Raw genomic sequence first — 12786 nt, forward strand, 5'->3', positions numbered from 1 at the left:
ATTTTCCTCACATAGTTCATATTATTCAATTCATTATCCCCATCCATTTTCAACACTAAATAATACTTATATCCTTAGCAGTAGGCATCAAGAGATAGTAACTTTGACCTTTCATGTTGAGCCAATGTCGTCCCTGTATGAGCCATGTATTTGTATATTTATTATTATTGTTCCTCCAATAATTGCTAAATCCATATAATGCAATTTGTTTTTAGACCCATGAGAAAATCTATGCATTGATGGTTCCACAGTCATCACATAATTTTCTAATTAAAATATTGATTTAATTATAATTGGTAGACGTTTTGTAGTTGACTTAATTTAACTTATTTACCAGCTAATTTGTCGTAGTAGAATTCTAATTGTCTAGAATTGTATAATTTATTTTGGAAAATGGGCCAATTAGATTACTAAGTGTTTTAATAATCTAATTTATAAGTCACTTTAATAAAAAAATTGGCAAAAATGAGTTTTATTACTCACTTCTCAATTTGTTATTTCATATTTTAAGGAATTTGTTCTAAACTCCTTTGGGATAATTCCTTCTGTTTGTTGTGGGAGATTGGCTACTTGGATCATTGCAAGGATAGGCTTGGATTCTCCTTCTTTATTAAGCTTTGCATTACATTCAGTGCCCTGATTGCTTTTTGGTTGCATTTTTCAGTTTTGAGCAATTTGTGAGAGGTGGGGCTCTCTCATATCTTTCTATTTTGTCTATTATAATGTTTTCTTTTGATTGCTAAATGGTTGTAGGTTGATATTTAGTGTTCCCCTCCATTCCCATACTTTAATTTGATCCAGTTGGTTGGGTATGAGCATTCAATAATTTTTTGTAATTTAATTAGAAAGTTCTAGTAGAGTCATGTTGTTGGATTTTTCCTGAGACCTTGCATCTTGAATTATATTTGATTTATGGGAATTCAAGTATGATTTGGATATTGGTTTTTGATTTCATCTAATTCTAGGATGCCCAAATTTAAGGTCTTGTCAGTGTTGCCTCATTTTGCATGCCACCTGGTATTTTTTTATTGCCTTGTTTGGCTTGACTTAGATTATATGCTAGTAAGATTTTCTTCAATATGGAGGATCATAGCGTTGGAATGATTAAAGGACATTCCATGGTATTTTATATCTTGATCTAAAAGTGTGTTTTTAATATAAATGTAGACTTTTTGTTCTTGTTAGATTTTGTAAGCTTTTGGTCTATTGGTATATTTTGGGCATTATATGTCATCCTTGTGTTATAGAGAGATGATTGAAAGATTCCATGGGAATTTGTGCTCTTGGAAAAGTAATCATCAAAGATATTTTTTTATGAGCTTCATTATGGTTTGCATTCATTTTTATTTTTTGAACGTGTTTATGCTTGTATCATTTATTATTTTTCTTGAATCCAACCCTTGCATTGATTTTGTCATGATATTATGTGGAGTTATTTGTGAACACCTACAAGCATGTGCATGTGCATATGGAAGGATCTTGTGAGACCTAAACTCCTAGATTTAGATAAGTTGAGTGATTTTTCATTTGGGAGTTGTGTTGGGAAATTGCATTGCCTACGGGCACTTGTCATGTGATGAGAATAGGTATGTAGGGTAGAGATGTGGAGTGGCTTATCATAGTTACCCTAGCCTAGAAGTGGATAACAAGGTAATGTGGAGAGGTCTAATAAGTGATAATCAAATAAATGCTTGGGTAATGAAACTTAATGAAAGATAAGATAATTGAACACCTAGCCTCCTGAGGGAGTTAAAATGAAGGTGTGTCTAGCCTTCCGAGGGAGTTGGAATGAAGGCATTGTATCTGGCATCTCGAGGGAATTTGAATGAAGATGCATTTTGAGTCTGACCTCTTATAGGATTTAGAAAGAAGGATCAATGCTACTTGGGCTACATGAGACGAGTAATAACATTCCACTAGAGTCCCTACATAGTTATCATATTGTATTTCTGGATAGTGACCTAATGTAAATTGTATTGCATTCATGATCATTGTGTTTCTATATCATTCAAAGATTGACATCAGTATTATAATTGGATGTTCTATCTTTTGTGATAGTGGTTGGTTCGTTATCTCCATAAGCATGGTGGGATTGGCCTATAGGTTCTATATAGTTGCAAGGTATTGCTACCTATACCACTACTGGAGATTAGAGAATAGAGATAGCTATCTTCCAAATGCAGGATTTTGTTGACTTGTCACATCTTCCCTTATCCTCTTAAACCTCTACCTTTGTACTTGCACTTTGGTAAGACTCTTCTTATTTTAAAATTTTCTTCTAGATCTTGATGAATAATCTAGATGTTTTACTTTTGTGTAATTGCTTTGTAATCAAGTGGGTAATGCCTTGACATTTCTGTATCCGGTATTCCCCAATGTGGAGTTATCTTTCATTTTATGTCGTACATTAGTGTTGGCATGTTCCTTCTTTGATTGTTAAGAATATCTTACCCATTGCATGTTTCGACAATTATGATCACATGTTTATATTATGTTGGATTTCTTTGTGTGGTGTCAAAAATGGTCACGTTCTAAGGTAGTTTTAGCTTCATCAAGTTGTATATCTTTTTGAGAGATTTTCAATGCTTTCGGAACTAAGTAAAATAGAGTTTGGATGTAAAGTTTATAGCCTCTAAAATGAAGGCATTTTTAGCTGATTAAGAACTCCCTCATGATGACATGCATTATTTTACATATTTTCATATAAGATGAGCATATTGTCATTTGGCATTTTAAGAATACAAGTTTGTAGGAGACTTTGGTTATTAAAAATATCATTTGGAAAAGAGTGTATATTTTTCCCCATGTCTAGAAGGTGAAAGATGGTGTTTTAGAAACCCATTTGGGAGTTGCACCTTCTGGCGTAGGAGCACTTGGGGGTTTTGTAAGATCTCTCCTCATATGCACTTAGTAAACCCTAACTTTATGAATGTACTCCCTATTAGAAGAATAGATGTGATGTTCATTCAAGAGATAACTAATGGTCTTCCTTGAGAATATTGTTGAGATTCAAAATTGATGTAGGTATGTCATTTAGAGGATTTCTAGGATCTTGGTTTATCATTCTCTTCATCAATTGAAAAATTCAGAGATCTCAGCCAAGGGTGATATAGATTTCCCTATATTTTCATTATTTGGATAGTATAGATCAATATGCTTTAGATGCTATATGTTAGGAACTTGCTACTATTATATCGATGATGATGATGCATTATCTACATTGTGATTTGTTAATCTAAGTTATTTAGATGATAATGCAATTGGCGTATTGGACCCTCTATAAATTATAAATGATATTAGGAAAAATGCATGTAACTAAAGGAATCCCTCTATATAATCAAGTCTTTAGTTAATTTATGCGAAATTATTGATGAGACATGAGCGGTTGCATGGTAATATTTTTATATGTTATTAAATTACTATGTTAGTTTTATGAGTTAGACTATATTGGTAACTTAGGACATAGTGTTTGCATCATACTAGTTGATTATCAAACTTATATTGACATCAGTATGCATGCATCCCAACTAGTAAACTTAAGTATTTTATGAATTACTCACCTAATTATACTATACCTTACTTCCTAATGATAATTGAATATTTTAATTAATTTTATAATGGTCTATTAATTTGAAAGGATATTAATGCAATATGAGGCCCCACCCTAAGGCCAACATAACATTTGATACATTTTATATGTATGTTTAATGTATCCAATCTATATTGATAGCTTAGGATGTGGTTTTTATATTATGTTATCTATTTCACTTCTGTTGACATAATTTTTCATGTATCCTAGATTACCAGACATACATGATGTTAAGGTTATTCACCAAATCCTTGATGATTTTCTCATGATGATAATATTAGGAATTCCATTAAGGTTAAATGAACTAAAATGATATGATGTGTGATGAATACATTTTCTATTTGAGATATTTTTTAAGTGGATATCTTAGTTAACTAGATGTAATTATGGTTTCTGATGAAAATTATTTATATTGGATATCATATAGTGGAAAACATTGAATTGAATTGATAAGTTCAAAGATCTCACCCACATAGCCTCTCTCTGTGTTAGTCCTTTTTTTTTATTTAGTTTTTAGTGCTAGTTTTTGTTAGGTTAGACTTGTTGTGGTTTTGGGTGTCTGTTAGTTAGAACACTATTTCATTTAAGGACTTAATGCTTTCTTTTTTCTATAAAAATTCCAGGGTTTTGGGTCCCCTATTAAAAACCTATTTTAGCCTTAATCAAAAACAAATTCTTATCTTCTAACCTAAATAAAATCTAGAAGTACTATATGTTATTAATATACTCATTTGGATACAAATTGGTAGTAGCATAAATATCCATAGTCATTATGTCATTAGGATATTTTTGGATAGAAACAAGATGTAGGCTATTTCAAAAAACATCAAGGGGATTGCATTCTTCAATTCACTCATCATTTTTTAGCTTTAGGGCGTTGCCTACTACAAATTCATTAACTTTGTAGCGAAATCCATGTTGAAACTGAAGAGCATAAATTGATTTTTTTAAATATGAAGATAGATGAATTGAAATATCATTAAATTAATATCATACTTGAGAGATGTGTCTCTTGGATGAGATATGAATTTATATAAAGATTATGATCAAACACAATTATTTTTTCTAGCAATTGAAAATGAGATTATCGTTTTCCAAAACATAGCCTCAAATCCTTTTCCAAACATATATGTTTAAGAATGTTATATTAAATCAATGAGATTATATAGATAAATTCTTAAGCTTGTTTGCATCCATAACAATCAAAATCCCCCACCTAGCCTATCAAAGGTCACTAAGGAAGAAAACCGATTTGAAGGACTCCCCATTAGCATTCAAATCATTATACTCTGCATATGTTAGAAACCTCCACCTTATCCCTATTAGAAGTTATTTCTAATGGGGGACCATTAAATATTATCATCATAATTGACAAAGCATGGAATCACATATACATAAAACTATTTTCATGTCTATAAGAACTAAAATTCTAAAATGTTACCACATACACAAAAGAACCACAAAATGAGGAAAACTAAAGTTTGAAAAGTCAAGACAAATGATGTACTGCAAATTTATTCCATTTAAACTAAAGTTGGAAATCACACATAATGCCATTTAGTCGAATTGAAACTAGTTTCACAGGTCATCATTACATAAGCACCATAATGTTTCCATTTAATTGATATTACATTGTCGACCACATGTTAGTTTCAAAATAAATAATGTTATACATTCTACACATCAAATAGGTGTCAAAATTATGTCGACTTGCATGTCAAACATTAAGAATCATGAGTACGTCAAATGAGATAAATGTACATTAACATAAAACACTTAAAATAACATGCCATCGGACTTGTGAGCCCATCTGAATGTAGTCCTATCTCCAAGCCATCGTAACGTTGTCCATCTATAATCATGAGGCAGAAGAGTGGTCCAAGCACTTTTACCACCCAACCATGGAGAGGTTAGCTACCCAAGGTTCTCCAGTTAAGAAGAACTACCTAACCCTGACATGAGAAGGCTAGCAACTTGCCATAATTGGATCAGAAGGATCTGGTGTAGCCAAGTGTCTAATTCTAATTTACACTTATGCCTAATAGAAAACATACACATGGATGTAGAAGAAGGAAAACAATGTAAAATAACCAATGCATTTCAATCATATGCATAAATGTTTTATTGAGCTTGGCTAAGCATCATAACCAACAAAAGTGTAAAAGACTAGTAGGTAGCATTTAAGGAAAAACATCACAAGTTTTCCTATCAAATCTAGCCTCCTCTTTTATGCCCACATTCGACACCCTTCCCAAAGTCAAAAATTTTATTTTCAAATAAAAATTTATAAGAAAATAGATAAACAAGTATACAAGATCGTTAAGAGAGAGAGTTAAAAAATTACTATTTTAAAAATTACATAAAATTTTAACACTAAAACAAATAATTAAAATTCAAACTCACAAACACATAAAATGAATCCAATTTTTCCTAGGATGTCAAGAATGGGTAAAACAAGAAGTTAAATTTTGCACTTAAAAGAAAGAAAAGTTTACCGATTTAAGTGAAATAAATGTTATAGAATGATTCTAGAGCAGGATATACAGTCACACCTGTTGTAAAACTGTAAAAATTATGTTATAGTTGGGACTTGAACCGATGACCATCGCACACCAAGTCTCCTGCACTTGTAGCTACACCACACGAAGGACTTAGCGACTTTTAAAGGAATGCATAGAAGAAATTATAACTGATATTTTTATTTTTATTCACCTGCTAAGACAAGAAAACAACTATTGACCCAGAGAGGTGGGCGCCAAAAGTCAGAATCTCCCTTAACAACAGAAAGTCAACTATAGGAAACAAGATTTTCAATTTCCTATACTTCCAGCAATATATTGATGAGTCCAGATTTCTATTAAACATCATAGCAAAAATGCATTGTTCAGTTTTCCACCCAATCTCACAGCAAACACCGATTACACATAATGCATCAATTCACAGTAGACATGGACTTCACAAAATTTGGCAGAGAACTCTCCATAACTACATGGTGCGGCATACATTACTTAACAAAATAAAAGTCAAACAAATCTACAACACAAGATATGTTTACACCTCCAATCAGGAGGCCAAGGAAAAGATCAAACGTCTACCTCCACACTGAAACGTCAGCCTCCCAACATCACAGTTCCTTAATTTAAAAAAAAACTCCTTAGCACAGTTCAGAACAAGACCAAACAAATCCAAACTAGAAAGTAAACAAATCCAAACTTTAATTCATCATTTTTATTTGTAAATCGAACTAACCTTGTAATCAAAATATAGTAGATTTAATATGAATACAAAAATTACGTGTGTGCGCGCATAAACCATACCATCCGAACCAACCCTACCAAGGAGCCACTCTTCTGGCTTTTGTACCTGCACACTCACAACCTCAAACATGCCAACACATCAGTACTATCAACCATATTATTAAGATTACATCATAGAATAAAATACACAAGACATCTCATATCGTAATTCATAATTTCCTCAATATTTATATAAGATGAATTTTAAGCATTCAACTACCATATACAAACAAATTCATAACATGATTTTACATAATCAAATAAAAAGATCTAGCAACTTGTAAATATAACCATACAATATCCATCACTAAATCAATATTACACATTATCAAGAAACTGTTAAACTTAGTTTTAAACATCATAATTAATCCAAACTTGTACAATAGCTAGCATAATGACATCATAGTCAAACAACACTCATAATCAAACAAGGTCTTCGTCATATAAAATAAAGAAACCAAAACCATAGGTTATATAGTCGGGACGCATATCGACCAAGGACATATCAACTATAGTTTTAAGTCGAACACATAATGACTTAATGTCTAGCTCACACAAATTGATGCAAAGATAAAATCCTCCAGTCAAGGTCAACTAACCAAATCAACTGAGTAAAAAACTATCAACATCATCCTACATAGGAGGAGTCGCACAAAGTGGGTTGTGACAATATCCCTCACTTGTTGAATGGGTGCATGAATTTCCACAACACTATCATTATCAACATATAGTCACTTGCAAGTGCATATTTATTCATCTCTTCCTCATGTGCGTAGGTGGCTACAAAAGCATGTATACCAAGTATGGAGTTATTCATCTCATCTTCATGTGTGCAAATGTCAACAAAAGTATGTCTTGCTAGTACAAAGTTATGCATCTCATCTTCATATGTACCAACATCTGCAAAAACTTGTCTTGCAAGTACATAGCTATTCATCTCATTTTCATGTGTACAGATGTCTACAAATGCATGTCTTGCAAGTACTATATTATTCATCTCATCCGTATGTGTGCAAATATCTACAAATGCATGTCTTGGAACCATGTTCTAACTCCCTGAAATGATTAAGTATAGATCAAAGACAAATAATATTATATATTGGAAATCAATATTACATTAATTTTCTACCTAAATGTATGTACAATAACAAATGTAAACGTTAAAGATTCAATAAATTTTATTAATAATTTTTCAAAAAGATTAATTGATTCTTACACATAATTATAGAGTTAATATATCAAAATAGATTTAAGAATAACCTAATTTTTCTAGATCGTGTAATGAAGACTAACCACAGTAAAAACCCACAAATTTTAAATTTTAAAATAAGAAATTCTTAAATTTAATTAACAAAACTAATACTTCAAGCCCTTCTCTTTGAACTCCTCAGCCACATATATACACAACACCTTTAAACCTAACCTTTTGATCTCATCCCAATGATCAAATTCCTCTAGAACACCTTAAATATTTTGCATAAATAATTTTCTTATACAATAAGTAAAGTATTTCATCTAGCACTTTCACTTCAACTCTACCCCACAATGAATTTTCCTTTTTAAAATATTTAGCCCAACTATTTGAGCCTTGATGTTTAGTTAAAAATAATAAAAGAATATAGATTTAAAAATGGGAGTATTTTTCCATTTGGTTAAACAAGTTTTCATTCATCCATTTTATACTTGTTTCCACATTTCCCTTTCAACCATATTTACATATTATCTAATCAACATCTCACAATTATCTCCTTTTGTTGTGAAGAGCTCTATTTATGACTCCTCTTCTTACTCCTCTTCTTTGTACATTTTCTTGTGTTACATTTTTATTAGAATTAAAAATAAAAACTGTGTAGAAAAGTTAAAAAATAAAGAAAATGTTAGAAAAGGGTATATAACTTAGCATAGTAATAATATTTTAAAATATAAATTTAAACTAACAATTTTTTTTGTTTTGTCTTTTAATTTTTAAAGAGGGGTAAACACTTTGATGTGGAGCTTTGAACCTTGATGACAAGAATAACAACTCAACAACTTAACATCACAACATGCCACTATTGACTTTTTTTGTTTTGTTTTTTGATATTATAGTTTAGAATGATTTGAATCATTTGTATTATGAATATTAAACATAGTATTTTGTTTTGCTTGCATTTGTTATAAGCTACATGTTAGAAAGAAAATGAAATATGAAAATAAATGATCTAAATGTATAAACTAAAATGCAAATGTCAAAACTGTATACAGATTTTAGAAACTAAAACTCCGTGAAAGGTAAATTTTAAATTTGATAAATTTAATATTTTGACACACAGAATATTTGAAGACAATCATATAAGTGATGATGAAAGCTTCTAAATACAAGTATGGAGATATACAGAAGCATTCTTAATCACGAGGGGAAAATGCTGTATTTGGGAGTAACATGTAAGAAAATAGCTTCAAATGTCTTCAACCACGCCAGCTTTAAGGTTGAGAGATTCATGGAGATGTGGGAGAACATCAGCTAAATTGATAATGACAAGCCATTTCAAATCTTCCTGAAATTAAAAATCTTGCAACAGAAACCAGTATATAAATAAACGTCCGTACAAATTCATAAATTTTGGGGAAAAAAACATGTATAGAAGAAATGCATTTACATTTTGTGTAAATACTCATGAATGCATATATTTAGATAGATCAAAGGCTCCTTTGTCCAGTGAGTAAACGATGTTGAAATTGAAATCCTTCTCCCGTACTCTTCAGACAGCGGTCAAGCGGTAGCAAATGAGGAAAAATGAGCAGAGTTCGGAGGTGAAATTTTAAGAATTTTTATTAAAAATTGGCGGTGGATGAAAAGTTGATCTGAAAAATATCAGGATTTTAGGGCTATTTTATTCCCCGAGCTCAAGACAAGATTTGTTTGCAGCCTTTTGAAATTAAAATATAGTTTGCGAGTTAAATTTTGTTTTCAGGCACGGGACGAGGAATGTTTAAACTGCGTGAAAGTTATTTTTCCTAGTGATGCCTTCATTTGAACAACAACAGAACTATTTTAGAATGAAATAAAACACAACAAAAAAAAAAATCCGGCTGCGTACAGTTTCCGGAAAACAAAATTCAAAAAAATCCATGACAAACGACTTATCTCAGGATTCTGCACAAATTGTGTGGCTCTGTCGACTATGCCGATGAGAAAAACTGGCAGGATTTGCAGGAAAGCATTAGGAACCCTAACCACAGCAGAACTATTTTCAAAATGAGGCAAACCCGAACTAGTGTCCCTGCTACTGCTGCTTCATTCAATCTGTTCACAGCAAATACAGAGTGGATCTGAAAATATCAGGGATTTATGTGAGAATTACTGGATTCCGATTGGTAAAGCCCACGCAATATAACCTAATTACAGAGTCTTCTTTCCAGATATCTTTATCCCACATGTGGCGCTAAACGAATTCCCCAAAGAAAATGTCAGTATAAATTTTGAAGGAAGACTAATTTCAATGCATACCTTTCTCGGCCTTTTGGCTAAGATCAAGTGTAGTATCTGTTCTTATCAGTTTAATATCTGATACGTGGCTCAATGAGCCACACGATATTAAATTAATTTCTTGAGGGGGAAGTCTCAACAATGGTAGCTTGCTGCCAGAGGCTTCGAGCGTTGCTTCTGTATTGCACTACTGCAGAAGACCGGCGCACCCCACAACCCAAAACAATTAAAAAATTAATTTTATGATTTTGTTGATAAAATGAGTCTTTCTGATTTGTATATAACTATTATATCAGAGGGCTGATCTGAAATCATTTCCATATTAAGTACAAGAAACCATGTGCAGTAAAGAATGCAACCAAATTTTGTGCTGGTTATATCTATATAGTTTATGAAAATGCCCATGGTTAGCTCCACCAAAACTTCTTCCAAGATGATGCTTGTTAATGGAATCGTGTCCAAGTGATGCAAGATTAAGCTCCACCCAGAATCATGGAACACCCAATATTTGAACAAAATTTTCTTCGAAATTTATGGTCAAGAGGTTTGAGAAGGATCTCAGAATATATCATGGAAACAAAGGCTAAGAAGAGTTGTGCATGAGCAAATCTCTTCTGCTATTAGAAAATGGAGGAGCAAAGGAAACACAAGGAAACAAACAATCCACATAAAACCAACACAAGGCAAACATGAAGAAATGAAGTAAAACATTGCTTCATTTGAGGGCACACAAGATCATGAAACCTTGAATCCTTTTTCTTAACATTGCATTTATTTTTGCTTCCAACCAATCTTCTTCCTCACTATTTGCTTCTACTCTAGCTCTTTGCAATTCAACCTGTCATTCCTCATCAACATCAATCCACCTGACTTAAGCTTTCATTTTAGTTATGTCCTTGTCAATGATGTGTTTCATGAAAAGTAGCTTGAGTGTGTATAGGGCCTTTCCTTTCTCTTTGAATCTTTTATGCCTTAGGTTTTCATCAAATATCCACACAAATGGACTGCATTTTATACCTAGAATTCTTTCAACTTTGGTTTTCTTCTCACCCAAATTTATTCCAATTCCACAGATTGAGGCATCTAAAATCTCCTCTAAACCTAATAAAGCATCCTTAGGAACCAATTGGAGCATCAAGAACCTTATAATGTCCTTACCTTCTCCAAATTGCGAACCCTAGGCCAAAATCATTGAGTAGATGTTTTTGTTGGTGTGGTATCTAATTTCTACAACATCCACCAGTATAGGGTGAGTGAACTTGAACATTTTGTCCACCCCAATTCTTCTGCTACAACTATGAAATGGGTTATGTTTCTTTCGGTATTGAAGAGCGAAAGTTGATTCCACTTTCATAGCACCAAAAAAAAACCTTTATTGAACCTCTGCAAATTAAAAGACTTGCAAGAAAGAGGGAACACACTACAAAGTTTTAGGGTGTTGAATGATGGCGTACAATAGAAGCATGTTACAACCAATATTTTACTTAATGGGATTGGAAACCTCTAAGATTGGAAACCTCTAAGTGCCCCCATTTGCATTTTGCATTTATGAGGTGGGTGAGGTGTCTTGATGAGGGAAAGAGAGAATAATTGTTAAGTTGATTTATTATTCCCAACTAATATAAGAATAAGTCTCCATGACAATTTCATAAATATTGAGATTTAAAGCCTAATTTGACATTGTGTGTGCTTCTTTCTTCCTTGATCTTTTAAAATGTGTGATCCTATAATCCTCCAATGATGATAACTCATTTTTTTATTTAGAAGATAATTTTGAAGATTTCAAGCCACCATGTCACCTTTCATAATGGCATTAATAATAATTAGTGAATCACCTTCAACATGTAGCTTTTTGACCCCTAGTTTATTTTACTCTCTAATAGACAAAAGAGTCACTTCAGCTTCAGTCATTTTGTTTATTCCATCTTGAAAATACTTACCACTACAAGCAATGAGCCCCCTTAGCATCTTTGATTATGAATTCTAATCCAAAAGGTCCCAAATTCCATTTAGAAACACAATCAAAGTTACATTTCCACCACCCTTCTTTGGGTCTTTCCCATTGGATCGACTCCAAAGATGAGGGGGGAAGGATGAACCCTAGAACACTCATACATAGGTCTAAATTTGATAGTAGGTCATTCCTGTTGGATTAGTTTATCACCCCAATAGAAAGGGGTTGAGGGATTGAAGAACCTAGAAGTTGGTGCTCCAGTTGCTTCTTGTATAATATTATTGATTCTTGACTTTACTCTTTCAAAAGGTTTTTCTTTGTCCTAAAAGATCATTCTATTACATTCTTTCCAAATCTCTTAAATTAATAGAGTTGGGCTTAAAATCCAAATATTAGAGAAGGAGGACATGGAAAAGGGGTTTTGGCCTATCTTGAAACAAAATTTTTATTTTGTTTTATAAAGTGCCTTGTCATCCTA

At 32.3% G+C, this 12786-nt stretch overlaps 1 non-coding gene across 1 annotated transcript; it reads left to right on the forward strand.

Moving 5' to 3' along the window:
• Positions 1-10371: 10371 nt before the first annotated feature.
• LOC149567316 (U2 spliceosomal RNA) lies at positions 10372-10568 on the forward strand. Its single transcript, XR_016363138.1, has one exon. It is a non-coding gene; the product is annotated as a U2 spliceosomal RNA (small nuclear RNA).
• Positions 10569-12786: the final 2218 nt, after the last annotated feature.

The sequence above is a fragment of the Cupressus sempervirens genome, chromosome 3, assembly GCF_028749045.1.
Source record: "Cupressus sempervirens isolate cs-2001-9-10 chromosome 3, ASM2874904v1, whole genome shotgun sequence".
Classification (NCBI taxonomy): Eukaryota; Viridiplantae; Streptophyta; class Pinopsida; order Cupressales; family Cupressaceae; genus Cupressus; species Cupressus sempervirens.